Source organism: Emydura macquarii, unplaced genomic scaffold (genome assembly GCF_026122565.2).
Source record: "Emydura macquarii macquarii isolate MOO-44397 ecotype Brisbane River unplaced genomic scaffold, CSIRO-AGI_Emac_v2 contig_2676, whole genome shotgun sequence".
In the NCBI taxonomy this organism is placed as follows: domain Eukaryota; kingdom Metazoa; phylum Chordata; order Testudines; family Chelidae; genus Emydura; species Emydura macquarii.
In genome coordinates, this window is record NW_027132813.1 from 48,085,612 (window position 1) to 48,099,431 (window position 13,820).

At 44.0% G+C, this 13,820-nt stretch overlaps 1 long non-coding RNA gene across 1 annotated transcript in view; it reads right to left on the reverse strand.

Moving 5' to 3' along the window:
* LOC137164094 (uncharacterized) overlaps positions 1 to 9,734 on the reverse strand; it is a 58,496-nt gene extending 48,762 nt beyond the window's left edge. Inside the window, exon 1 of the long non-coding RNA XR_010922936.1 lies at positions 9,242 to 9,734. This is a non-coding gene — a long non-coding RNA (uncharacterized lncRNA). The remainder of the gene's footprint in view (positions 1 to 9,241) is intronic.
* Between the last annotated feature and the right edge of the window lie 4,086 nt (positions 9,735 to 13,820).

Here is a 13,820-nt window from a genome sequence, read left to right on the forward strand (position 1 = left end):
CCTCTGTTGACTTCCAGAGGACCAGGATTTGGCCAACTACCTTCGGTTTGGGGGATATAACTAAGTCCATAGAATATAGGCAACAGCCTGTAGAAGACAGCGCGTGCCACATAAAGCACAGCATCAATTTGCAGTAGTGAGCGAGCACTCATGGTTTCCGTGGTGGTTGTGAGGAATTTGTCTTTGAATCTATATTAGTTAGCCAAGTTTTCCATATCCTGTTTCACGCAGTTTCGAAAACATCTGTTTGGATTAAGTTGAAATCAGTGCAGTGCTTTTCATCCCAGAGAAAATGAGGTTGATTTAACATGGATGTTTAAGGCTACCTTCCCCCGACGCGGAACATAAAGCTCTCACTGATGTCAGTGGAAGTTATGCGGCTGTGTGTTCCTGAATGGCAGCGGTTGGGTGCCCTGAGCATAGATTCAGATATGTTGGGGCAAGGTCTGCCATGGCATATCTCATTAGGGTTGCACAGGTAGTAATTTGATATAGAAATTAGCCCCAGGGCTGTGCATGATGGGTGGACCAGACCATTTAGGATCCAGATGGGGATCCTAAGAGTCTGGTTTCCCCATGTCCTGGTTTTCCTTACAAAGATAGTGAAGACAATACCAAAGTAGTAGTTCCCTCAGGTGCTTAAAGAGATAGGATACGGTGGCTCAACTGGGCCTGGTTACTAGGAGCAAACTGAAGAAGAGGACTGCTGCACTAGAGAAACAATTCCACTCCCTGAGTGGGGTCAAAATGTACTTTGTAGAGCTGGTTGGAAAATTGGCTAAGTTGTCTCTGGAAAAAAAAAAAGCTTTTTTCAGAAAAAATTTTTTTGGCCAAAACCAGAAAGATTTCAGTTTGGAAATGCTGCCACAGTGCCTTATGGGAGCTGTAGTTCATGTGCTTCATGTGCCCATTATCCTTCAGAGTCCAGGATCTCTGTTCAGATTACATCCCTCTTGACGCACCATGATGTCACCACATGGTGAGGGAAGGTGTTGCATCACGCAACTCTGTGACCATGGTGCATCATGGGAGATGTAGTTCAGCTAGGAAACCTGGCCCACAAAGGAGAATGGGGCCAGGAGGAAACTCCCAAGGGGCACTGCAGCAGGATATTCAAATCAAAATATTTCAGCTTTTGGCTCAAATGTTTTGGTTTCTGGGTGTGTGTTTTGCAGCAAAAAACTGGGGTTTTGATTAAAACAGTGGTTCCCAACCTTTTTGGCTCAAGGGCCACAAATTTAATTTTTACAACCCTGAAGGGCTACAGCAGCTGCCCTCCACCCTCCCCACTGCAGCCAGATGGAAGGAGTTCAGCAAGGAGGCTGTGTCCTTGCTGGTCTCCCTGGCTGCAGCAGGGAACCTGCACGTGTCCTGTAGCCCCGTGTGCTCCACCTCGGTCCCTAGGCAGTGGCTCCCTTCTGCAGCTGGGGGACAGAAGATCAGTGCTCCCCTCCCTCTGGCTCCAGCAGAGACCCCAGCACATAGGGACCCAGGTAGAGTGCTTTGCTCTCTGCTAGAGCTGGGGGAGGAGAGCGCTGATTTGCCATGGATCTCCTGTCCCCCTGACTGCAGCAAGGAGCCTGCACTGGTCTTTTAGCCCCATGGAAATGCACTCCGCCTGGGTCCTTAGGCAGCAGCTCCCTTCTGCAGCCAGCAGGAGGGGAGCTGCAGGCCACTTTGAAAGCTCCCACGAGCCATAGGCTGGGAACTACTGGATTTAAATGTTTGTATTGCATGGAACATTTTTTCATTAAAAAGAATCTAGGTTAAGTGGAAAAATTTGTCCAGCTCAAATATTTTGTCTGTGGTTTTGTTTTCAATTGTGAGCATTGTCTTTTGAATAGCAGCCCAAAGGCTACTGTTAAGGAGAGATTTTGTTGGATGCTCACTCTCTTACAACACTCCTAAAAGAAGTTTTGAATCCAAATAGATTTTCTCCTGATTTGGGAGAGAGGTTCCAGGGCCAGCCCCTCTCACAATCTACTTTATGAAAGAAAAGCTTCTAAGCCACTATACAGCCCTAGCATCTTAGCAGCTATTCTGAAATGCCACCATACCATTGCATTCTAAGCAAACCGATGGTAACACCCTAAAATGACTTTTTTCACACCAGAACAAAGGGGAGTTTCATTCCAAGTTCACTTTTTTTTTTAAATCTTTCAATTAAGAGTGTCATTGCTTGAAAAAAATTGACGTGAAAAAGTTGGGGTTGGGATTTCCTGTAACTTCAGTAGTTTTGAAATTTATCATGTAGAAATTGTGGGAAAATGCCCACCTTCTGTCCGTTATTTTCCCTTCCACCATTCTTCTCTCTCCCCCTCCCCCCAAAAAATCCCCCCACTAGAAAATTTGGGCATGGGGATGGGTTTTCTTTTTAAATAAAAGGTAAAGAGAATTTAATGCTTTCACTTTCTGAAAAAGTAACACCTTTTTGGCACTCTCTTGGTTTTTATTCATAGGCTTTCAGTCCAGAAGGGACTATTAGTTCATCAGGTCTGACTTCCTGTGTATCATATGCCATTAAATCTCATCCAGTTACCCCTGTTTTGAGCCTAGTAACTTATGGTTTAGTCAAACAAAAACATCCTTCAGAAAGGCACTCAGCCTTGATTTAAAGACGTCAAGAGATAGAAAAATCTACCACTTCCCTGGGTAGTTCATTCCAGTCATTAATCACCCTCACTGTTAAAAATTGGTACTAATTTCTCATTTGAATTTGTCTGGCTTCAGCTTCTAGCTATTATTTCTTGTTTTGCCTTTCATCACCAAACTGAAGACCCCTTTAGTACTGGAGTGTTCTCTCCATGTAAAATTTCTGTCTCCTTAAGTGAGAAAAAGTAACACTGACTTTTCTTCCCCCACCTCCTCCAAGGGAGAGGCGGGAGAAGAGAAGTATTTTTCACACCTTAGGTCACTTTATTTCTCCCATCCCCCTTTCCAATAGAATAAAACATTAAACAGTTAGCAAATGGGATTTCCCCCCCATCAAAATTAAAATATTAATTTCAAAGGTTAGCTGATAAGTGAAAATGTTGTGAGTCAAGATTTCTCAGAAACAATTTGACCAGCTCTAGCTACTAGACTAAATGCAAACACATAACTGGGAACTGGTGGCTTCTTCACAGTATGCTTGGTCAGGGGAGCAGTAGCTCTATGTCTTGCTCCCCTGCATACTCTGGTTGAGGGGGGACAGAGGGAAAGAAGGCCCTTTCCACGCTCTGCTGGCCGTCTTGCCAGCCATTACCAATGCATTACCAATGCACACCACCATCACCTGCTGCTGCTACCTGCTTCTCTACTGTGACCTCTGCTGATCCGTGCCATGCCTTGAGGCTCCACCCAGCTCAGAGCGATTTTCAGCTCTTAGTGGTAACTTAACTGCTGAAGCAGACTGGGCAGAAAATGCTGTCCCACATGACCCTTTGATCTTCACACCCTCTCCTGCTTTCTCATTAGTTGTCCCCCAAAATCAATTGAATCCCAGGTCCAGTGGCTCCTCCCCTTAGACTGTGGGAGGGACCTTTAGCAGTGCAGGGGGCTTGCACCCACCCACTTCCCCGATCTCAAATAGTAACAAGTTATTTCAGCTCTCGGGAAAGACTCCTAATAGACCCTTAATTAGCTCTATCTTTGAAGAGTGGGGAAGGGCCAGTTAAACCATGCCCAGGTCTCCTAGGCAGAGCCACACCTCCCAGCAAAGAGCAAGACAAGAGGAGACCTGCCTCCAACCCTCTCTCTGTTTCACAGAGGTCTGCATCCAATCTCCCTTTCTTACCAAGTTCAGTTCAGCTAAGGGGGACCCTCCATCAGGATAGGCTAAGCACTATTCTGCTGCCCTTTGCTCATACAATAAGGGGAACAGCATTTCGTTACCCTTGCATTCGACACTGAAGCGATTTGTAACCCAACACCAGCCAAAGTGATCATTTGGGCAAAGCAGTCATGCTGAGCTCCTAGGCAGCAGGGAAGAGTTCCTTCAGACCCTGCTTACACTAGCACTAAACAAGGCATAATCAGTGGAGGCTTTAATGACACCATGTCATTTCAACTTGCTCTGAGCAGGGTTGGACGACAGGATGGTTAAAATCATCAGCATCTGTAGAATCTTATGTAGGCTGGTGTTCCCACCAGTGGAGCCACACCTATGCTAGCAGCCATGGGACATTTGTGCATAAGAGTGAGCACCTATGATTGAAATTTGGGGGAAAAAATGAAGTATAACAATGGTATTTTAGACACAGCCATAAGGCTCTAGTACAAATGACTTTGATCTTCTGTTTTCTGCTAAACTCTTTTTTGTTACCTTCCCTTCACAACCCACCCTTTGCCCAGTTTGTCTATTGTGTCCTGCCTGACACTGGTGGCTGAGATTTTCAAAGGAAGCCAAGTGAGTTAGGCACCTATTATAGGTGGGCAATTCTGCAAGGTTTAGTTTTATCGGGTATTTCATCTTCCGTTTAAAAAAAAAAAAAACACAAAAAAAAAACCTGCTCAGTTTTCAACACAGCTCCAACTATAGCATCACAGAACTCCATGATTTTGCTTTGCAGGAGTTTGTATAAGTTTTTTGCTTCATGCACACCATACAGTTTGCATCTCTTAAGTTTCACTGTGTCAGGTCCAAGTGAAACCCCCCCCAATTCCCCAAAAAAGTCTTGAAGCAAAACTCAAATGGAACTGCTAAGGTCCTCCTGAATTCTCATTGGAATCACAAATTTTGCCTGATGAACATCATTCAAGAGGGTTCATTAAGTTAAGCAAATCTTTCAGTAAACCCGGTGGGAGTTAAGTTTGTAATGAACCATGAAACCAAGCGAGTTCCAGTGAATCTGGCAAAGTGCTTTGCTTAGTGCTATCTCTAAGCCATCCAGCGCCTTTGCCACTACTGCCTCTACCAAAGACAATACACTCCAAGCACAAGCTGCATGGAGCAGCTGCACTAGGTATGCAAGAACGTAGCAAGAGCCGGTCAGGAATTTTTCAACAGAACGTTTTCTTCGCTGGAAAATGCTGATTCACCAAAATCTGAACTGTTTGCGGGAAAGGCTCGGTTTCAACAAATCTCCTGAATTAAAAAAATTGGGGGGAGGGGAAATGTTTTCAAATGGTCAAGGTCCTGTTTCAACATTTTCTAAATGAAAAGTTTCATTTTCCAGCTCCAACTGGCTTTTCCATTTCAAGTTTTACCTAATTTACAGTTAAACATTTTAACTCCCCTTCTTTTAAAAAGAGAGTCCATGTTGAAACACAGCATTTCAGAATCAAGTCAAAACGGTTTCCATTGACCGGATCTTAAAACCTGACACACTTTCTGGGTTACTGTTTTGAACGTTTTTTAGATCAACTTTTCATCCCGATTCAGGATGGGATAAAAATTCAAAGTCTCAAGAACATTCCTGGGATGGGAAAATCATTTCCTAATCAGCTCTAGCCGTAGAGCAAGGCTAGAGACCGAAGGCCATTATCCTTGTGGAAGGCAGATCAGACAGGCGAGGTCTAGATTGCAATGAGACACCCACGGCTGGCCTGTACCAGCTGACTTGGGCTCATGGGGCTCAGGCGAAATGGCTGTTGAATTGTGCTGTAGGCATTTGGTCCTTGGCTGGAGACTGAGCTCTGGGGCCCTCCCACCTTGCACCACCCTAGAGCCACAGTTCCAGGCTGAGCACCAATGTCCACACTGCTATGAAACAGCCCTTGACCCTGAGTGTGGCAAACCCAAATCAGTCGGCACAGGCCAGGGGCGGGTATCTAATTGCAGTGTCAACACACTGACATTGACAGGCTGCGAATTACAGCAGGCTGTCATTGCATGGGTTACAATTACATAGCACAGCAATTTCCGTATGGTGCATTGTCTTCCTCTAGTGGTGGCTGGGCCACATACAGAGATGGAGAAGTTTACTGCAAGGCAGACTATCAGAGTGAGGGGGTCTTTTATCTCACGTAGTCAAGGCTTAGATCCAGAGGTCCTAGGTCCAATCCCTAATGCAGATGACCCACCCCAAGGATGTGGCATTACATAACACTTGAATAAAACTAATGAAGTTGTTAAATACAAACTCCCCTTGCCTCATTAAAAGAAGTTCACAAGCCTCACATTGGTTGTACTGAGGTTTTTGATAGTATGAGAAGCAAAGGGACTTCACTTCATGTTAACCGGCCTAATCCCGCTCCCACTGAAGTCAACAGCAAAGCTCCAGTGAAAACAGGACCTGAACCAAAGGTCATTAAGGGCTTGGGAGTCACCTCACTGTCTTCGGCCCTGCTCAGACTGACTGCTGCTGCAATGGGGAAAGCAGGGATTGATGTTCACCCATCAAGGAGATGGTGGAGGAGACAGGAAATGGGAGAAACTTGGACTTCAGCCTCCTCCCCCTTCACTTGCCTGCTGGAATAGGAGCCCACGCACACGGGGGAGAGAACTGAGCCACAAAAGGGGCGATCTGATTTACTGAACCCCCAGCCAAACGAGGAGCTGCAACCCACCGTTTGTTCTCTGAGGCGGTACTGCTCTGGGCTACTCCTTTCTCAGAGCAGGATACAAATGCCAGAGGAAGGATGCTAGCCTGGGACTTGGAAGCCCCTACCGCCATCAGTTCCCTGCACTGCCACAGACTTCCTGTGTGGCCTCAGGCAAGTCTCTTAGCACAAGATCTCTCAAAGCATTTAGGCGTTGCTGTACTCAGCATTGCAACAAACTGGCTGAGGAACCTAAGTCTCATTTTCAAAAGGGATTTAGGCACTTAAAAGCCAAGATTTCGACTCGTTAGTGTCTCAATCCCTTTTGAAAATGAAATTTAGGGATTGCAGTGCTGAGCGCAGCAACACCCAAGTACCTTTAAAAATCTGGGCTTTAACCTCTGTGCCCCATCTGTAAAATGTATCCGCACAGGGTACTTGCATTAAAGACTGTGTGGTGCTCAGACACTGCAATAAAAGGTGCTATGTAAATACTTAAAATACATTACAATCTGGGCATAAAACTAGAGTCGGTTACAACGGACTGCTGACCATTTAAACCATCTTGGGCACTTTGAGTGGGGTGGGGAGCTTTTCAACATGAAGCTGGTTCTCAGTTTATTTGCATTTCATCCCATCAAGGAGATGAGTGAGTTTCCATTAACTTTAGTCTCATGTTCACTGGAGCAGACACTCTGGTCTCTACCCTGGTAATGATTGCACAGGTGTTCTGTTCACCTCTGAGTTTCGGAATAGTGGGTGCACATAGCCTTCCACATACAGTGGTGGAGGGAGTCTTTGCTCAATGGCTAGAGTCTAGGGTGGGACACAGCCCTGGAAAGGAATTGCCATTCAGTCAGAATCCTCCCACTTGTTACCGGGGACAAGATAAAATTTGCTACAGCTCTTCCACAGCTGTAACAGATGCCCCTGTTATGCTGGCTCAGCTCTGCTGGTTGGCAAGGGGGGTGCCATTCCCCCTTTCCTCCACCCACTCAGAGTGGGGAATATCAGATGCATGGTCTGTGCTTTCCACCGCCATGACTAGAGAAGAGATATTGCTAGGATACTTTGGTTCTATTCCCCCTTATGCCCCTGCATGGTCATATTCAGGCCAGCCACAATCTGGTCCATATTCCTTTATTAGAAGGTTGAGAGCCAGGTATCCATCCTGAAAAATGCCTATGAATGAGAGACCTCTCCCTGCCAAGAGAAGCTTCCCAGTTCTCTTTAACGGATAATCTTGGGAGACAAAGATCAGAAGTTTTTAATGCATAGACGGAAGTCAATTTGGATATAAGATATTCAGCATGCATCCTGCCTCCTAGCAATATTTGCTGCTAATATATAACACAAGCCATGTCAACCAGCGATGACCCAGGCATATATCACACTGATTTCCATCCAACCAGCAAGATTCTACCTGTATTTCATAAGATAGAAACATGCCATTTTTTGCCAGAGAGCACTCAGGGAAGTCGCTTCCTGATGCCATTAAAGGTAGAATGCTGCGATGTAAACTCTGTCATCTGCTCTCACAGGGACCAATCCACAAAGAGCTGAGCCTTCTGGCTGTGTAAAGACCCCCCAACAGTAGCAAGGCTTTTTCTGCAAACATTTGAGACATTCCCACATTTCCCTTTTTGCATCTTCCTAACTTACTTCTTTTAGATTGTTTAAGAGGGGGGAGATATTTTCAACACTTGTAACTGCCACAAATGCTCCTCTTATTCTTGACAAATATTAATCTGGGATTTTCAAAGGAGGCAGAGGGAGCTCGGTACCCTAATCACATTGGATTTCAATGGGATGAGGGTGCCTAAATCCCTGAGGCCTCACAGCAAATCCCTGCCTTGCCTGTTGAGGATGCAAGAGAAAGGCCTGAGCAGAGATAGACAAACCTCAGTACCAGAGCTGACCAAATACTTTAAAAGCTTTTTCCAAATAGCCTCAAAAAAAAAAAAATTAGATGAGTTTGCTTTGCCTGTGCTCCTGGTTGAGTCAGGAGGTTCTGCGCCTGCACAGGCTGATCCTGGCAGGTGAGTGGGTGTTGTAAGAGCACAAGCACATTCTAGAATATTTAAGAGGTGCAAAGACAACAGACAGCCTTGCGTCTAGGTGCTAGGGCCCTTGAGACCTGGGTTCAGTCTCTGGCTCTGCCACTTACTCCCTGGGTGACCTTGGGCCTGACCAACGGAAAATCTTCCATTTGCTTTGGACTTCGATAGGCTTTGGATCAGGCCCTTAATTGCTCCATTCCTCAGGTTTTCTATCCTTTGTCGGTCTTGTCTGTTCAAATTTTAAACCCTTCAGGTAGGGACTGACTCACTATACAGCACACAGCACAGAGTGAGAACAAGCTTCTGTCTCGGCCAAACAAACAAATTCTCTCCAGGCTGATACAGCCCTTTGCCAACTCATCCTTCCACAACTGGATCCAGTCTCTGCCTAAGCCAAGCTAAACTAAGTCTTTCAAAGCTGGTGCAAATCTTTCAAGCTGAAGCAGGCCTGTGTCTACATCAGGCTTCCAGGCTAGACTGACTCTTTCCATCTGCCACAATCTTTTGACAGCTCCATTTTCAGCTACTGAGCGCACACAGTGGACTGCTCCCAGACAGCTTTCAAACCCAGAATCAGTAAACTGCCCAGGGACAAGTCACCAACTGAAAGAGAGAGCAGATCTGTAGACAAAGTTATTTACTCAGCAGCTTCAATGACCACATTCACTTTCCCTTCTGTGTCAATCCATGAACTCCCCATGGTAACAGAGTCCACTCACCGCTAGGCACCCCCTTCATCACCAGACGTGGCGTAGCAGCTCTCGCTGGGCAAGCAGTCCCTTGCTCCAGCAGTCCCTCTTTCAGTTACTCAGCCCTCCTGTTGGGTCATGTCTTAAGTCCATCCCCTTCCAGGGTCACAACTGTCCAGACTGAAAGTCCCAAAAAAAATCCTTCCCCCTCCCTGGGGCTCTTCCTCAGCCTGTCTTCAGTTCAGCCTGTCTTCTTGCTGGGCTCAATAATCCTTATGATGGGCTTGTGTGACCTCTTCCTTGGGACCAGCAAGAGAGCCCAGTCCCCCCTTCTACTCCATCCCAGGGCCCTGTAATGAACAGCTGGGTCTGCTTCTTTTCCTGCACTGTAGTTTTCCCTAGGCCATTTACTACCCAGCCTCCTAAATTCTCCTTGGGGTTTCTCCACTTCTTCCCTGTTTAATCCTCCCTGCTTGGAAAGCTTTCCTTACTCCCTGAGCTTTGTGACTGACTGACTGACTGACACACTCAGACTCTCCCCACCTCTTTCCCAGCTGGGTTTCACCACCTGGGCTTAAACCATTACTGCAGCCACCTTTTGCTTTTTATAGGGAATTTGCTTGATTTCCTTCAGGTGGCCATGCAAGCCACCCTACTACAGCCACCCACCCTCACCCGCGCTGAGTTCTGTGCCTAAGTCTCAATGTGAAATGCCATCAAAACTATAGGTGGACCCCACATGGGAAAGTCTGGATCTGGACTTTGAATCTCCCCCACCCCTCCAGTTTAACCGGTGTTTGGATCTGGGGTTTTGGTTCAGCCCATTAGAATGAAAGAGACCATTTGCAATGTTTGGATCTAACCCCACACAAGTCAGTCCATACTCAACCACTGACTAGTTATAATGTGAATTCTGCATACTCACTGAAGAAGATGGGGGCTCCAGTATTTGTCCACTTCAAGCTTGATGAATGCACTGTCTTCTAATTAAGTCACATTGCTAAAGTCCTAATATTTTCCCCCACACTAATTATACAAGATTGGCTGCGGGGTTTTTTTTTGTTTTTTTTTTTTTAAGACAGCACCCCCACAGTTCATCTTGTTAATAAGAAGGAGTGAGGCAGGCAGAAAAGAAAGGCATCTCCATGGAGAATGAAGTTATAACCAGTTTATTCACAAAGTTGCATTAATTTCATTTAGCTAGTTAATCTACTACACATATAAGACTTAATCCAAAACCCAGTGGAGTTATTGGAGTTACTTGTGTTACAGTAGCACTGAGTCCATCTGATGTCAGGGCTTTTGTGCAAATACATAGTAAGAGAAAGCATCTATCCGTAAAGAACCTACAATCTAAGAAGACAAGGCAGACAAAAGAAAGTGTTGTCATCCACATTTTATAGATGGGGAGCTTAGATGCCTTACTTAAAGTCACATAGGGAGTCTGTGGTAGAGCTGGGAATAGATGCCAGACCTCCCGAGTCCCAATCCAGTATCAATCACAAAACCACCTTTTTTTCTTTTCTCCCCTCCCTACCTCCAATTTTCTTTGCTTTTTAAGTGTGAGGTAAAATTGATAGGGACACCCCTGGATAGGGGGAGGGCTCCTGCATCCCTTGAAAGTTGTGATGGTGCAGAAGTTGTATCCAAAGTTGGAAAAAATAATTAATCATTGGAGAAAGCATTTGTGATCGTGTAATTAAAAGGCTGTATCATAATAATTCATATGCATAATGGGACAGAATTAAGACTGTAACCTTGGCTTTCACTCTTCCTAACTCTTGAGTGCTTATCTATGTAATTCCAGCGCACTGTTACAATAGGTTTTTGCTCCACCATGTATTGTACAGTGAACACACAAATGACATATGTAAAAGGTGATATCTATTCCACTTAATTATGCAACTTTTTCTATATATTGACATTTAAGATGTAACCAGGGATTTCGCATAGAGTAAGTCTGGCAGACGTGGTGTGTTCTGATTCATGTCCTTTCAGTTCTGATATGAAACACATGGGTTGTATTAGCAAGGTGATGAATGAAATGATTTGTTGTAAAGTTACCTACCTATGCAATAAACATGACTTACCAAAGTCAGAAATGTTCTAGTGATTAAATCTTACCTATATCTGAGAAGCAAACCATTTTTTTTCTGGGAGAAAGACAATGTCAGAAGACAGGATACTGGGCTAGACAGACCATTGATCTGACCCAGTATAGCCATTCTTATGTTCTTATGATCTACCGCTAGATTTTATGGGGTCAATCCAGTACTGTTAATGGTAAGACTTCTTCATGGACTTCAGTTGACACTGGATAGGGTCCTAGGAAACCCTGGTAGATTAGCAAAAATAAATATTGAGATATCTTGTAATTTACAAACAAAGAAGTAAAATTAATATCCTCCTTTTTCAACTTTGGTTATTTTAATTTAGATTTCACTTCAGATTTAGAGCTTGATTCAGGACAACATCCTTGTTTAAGTCCTTACGCATGTGCTTAACTTTCAACATGTACATAAGCCCCATTAAAATCAATGCCCCATTGAAGTCGTTAAAATTATGCATGTGCTTAAGAGCTTTCCTGAATTGGAGCCATACAGATCATGCCAATAGTACTTCCTTGCCCGAGTTTTCTTTTCTTTATTGATATAATATTGACTCCCAACTGTTGTGGACACAATAATAGACAAGATTATTAGCTTTCTCTGGATTTTGGGGGCATTTTTTTAATTTAGTCTGGTTAAAATATTGTCTTATCGTTAAACCAACATATTAAATTTCCCTGACAGTAAAGTCTATCTATAGACGTACAGTAACAACAAATTAACCTCAATCTGACATGAATGAAAACAGTTTCTAAGTGGGTATAGTTCCTATAACAGAATCTATGCAATAAATGTAATTATTTCACCAAAATTGTTAGCACATGTTTTTCTTCTACAACGGACATGTTTCCCGTATCATCATTGTTGCATTGATGTGCTCCTCAACAGCCCATTCTGTGCCTTTATGCTTGATTTAAATGTATCGTGACACATTTTTAAACAATAGCAGGAAACCTCACTTATGACTTTAATTATAAAATGGTGTTATAAAATTATATCCACATTTTACTTTTGGCAGTTGGCAATCCTCATTTAACATAAATAACCCTTCTTGGCCTTCGCAGTTCTCTTTGGTTGATTTCAATGCTTACTGTATGTAATTAATATAAAAACACAAGGTTTAGGAAGCCGTTATTGGAACTTGTTAAAAGAAGTAGTCAAGTTCATAAATGCATTAATTTTGCTATGTTACATGCCAAGAGAATTAATAATGTACTTTTGGGAATAAGGGAGAAAATCTGGATTTTAAAAGAAAGACTGATGTAACTACAGTATTCCACTCCTATGTTAATTGTTTGGCTCTCAAATCTATGGCTTTCTTGCTCTTCCACTCACAGCTGCTTCCAATATTCTGTTAAAAACCAACATCAACATACATTTTAACTATAAATATCCACTAATACCTAAATAATTCTGTTGTTCTGTATTAAAGAAAAGTGAGCTCAAACGTCAGTCTTGACAGATAAACAAAAAGAAATGGTATAATAAAAGTGGGAAAAGCCATCCTTGGAAGAATAAAGTTTATAGTGTTGGAGATTAAGCTACAAAAAGTCATTTCTAAAGGGGAATTTACAAGTAGTAAACATGAAGGGCCAGATTTTTCAAACTTGGGCACATACAAATGTATACACCCATACATGCATACCTAATTTTTGCACTCTGGCAGCAGAACAGTATAAACTGTGCGTTTGTGACTGCACATGGTTTTCTGGGTGCCAAAGTGAGTGTGCACATATTCCTATTCCAGATTTGCTGATGCTATGTATTTGTGTGTTTCAGTTGTGCCCAGCCATATGTGGACCTAGATTTTAAGACATGCATGCCTACAGTTAGGCTCCTTAATCTAGCTTCACACACCTACATAAGGCTGTACTACAATGGGACAACTCACATAGAATCATAGGACTGGAAGAGACCTCAAGAGGTCATTTAGTCCAGTCCCCTGCACTCAATCCAGCATTATCTAGACCATCCCTGACAGGTGTTTGTTCAACCTGCTCTTAAAAATCTCCAGTGATGGAGATTCCACAACCTCCCTGGGCAATTTATTCCAGTGCTTAACTACCCTGACAGTTAGGAATTTTTTCCTAATGTCCAACCTGAACTGACCTTGCTGCAGTTTAAGCCCATTGCCTCTTGTCCTTATCTTCAGAGGTTAAGGAGAACAATTTTTCTCCCTCCTCCTTGTAACAACCTTTTATGTACTGTGACAAGGCCAGACCTGATGGCTACAGGAGAGTAGCGGAGGGTATCTATATTAGCCCCAGGATCAACAAATCCTTGTTCCCTGGGTAATAAAGGTAGTAGCTCACGGACTAAGCAGTTTTGAGGCTACTCCTCACAGGGTCCCTGGGTCGGGGCCTGGGGTAGAGGGCGAGACTGGGACTGCCACCCCCCCACTCCCAGCCACACCACTGGTGTAGTCAAAGAGAGCGTGAGACCCATGGGGCCAAATAAGCTGCCCTCCCCACAGTACTTGAAAACTGTTATCACGTCCCCCC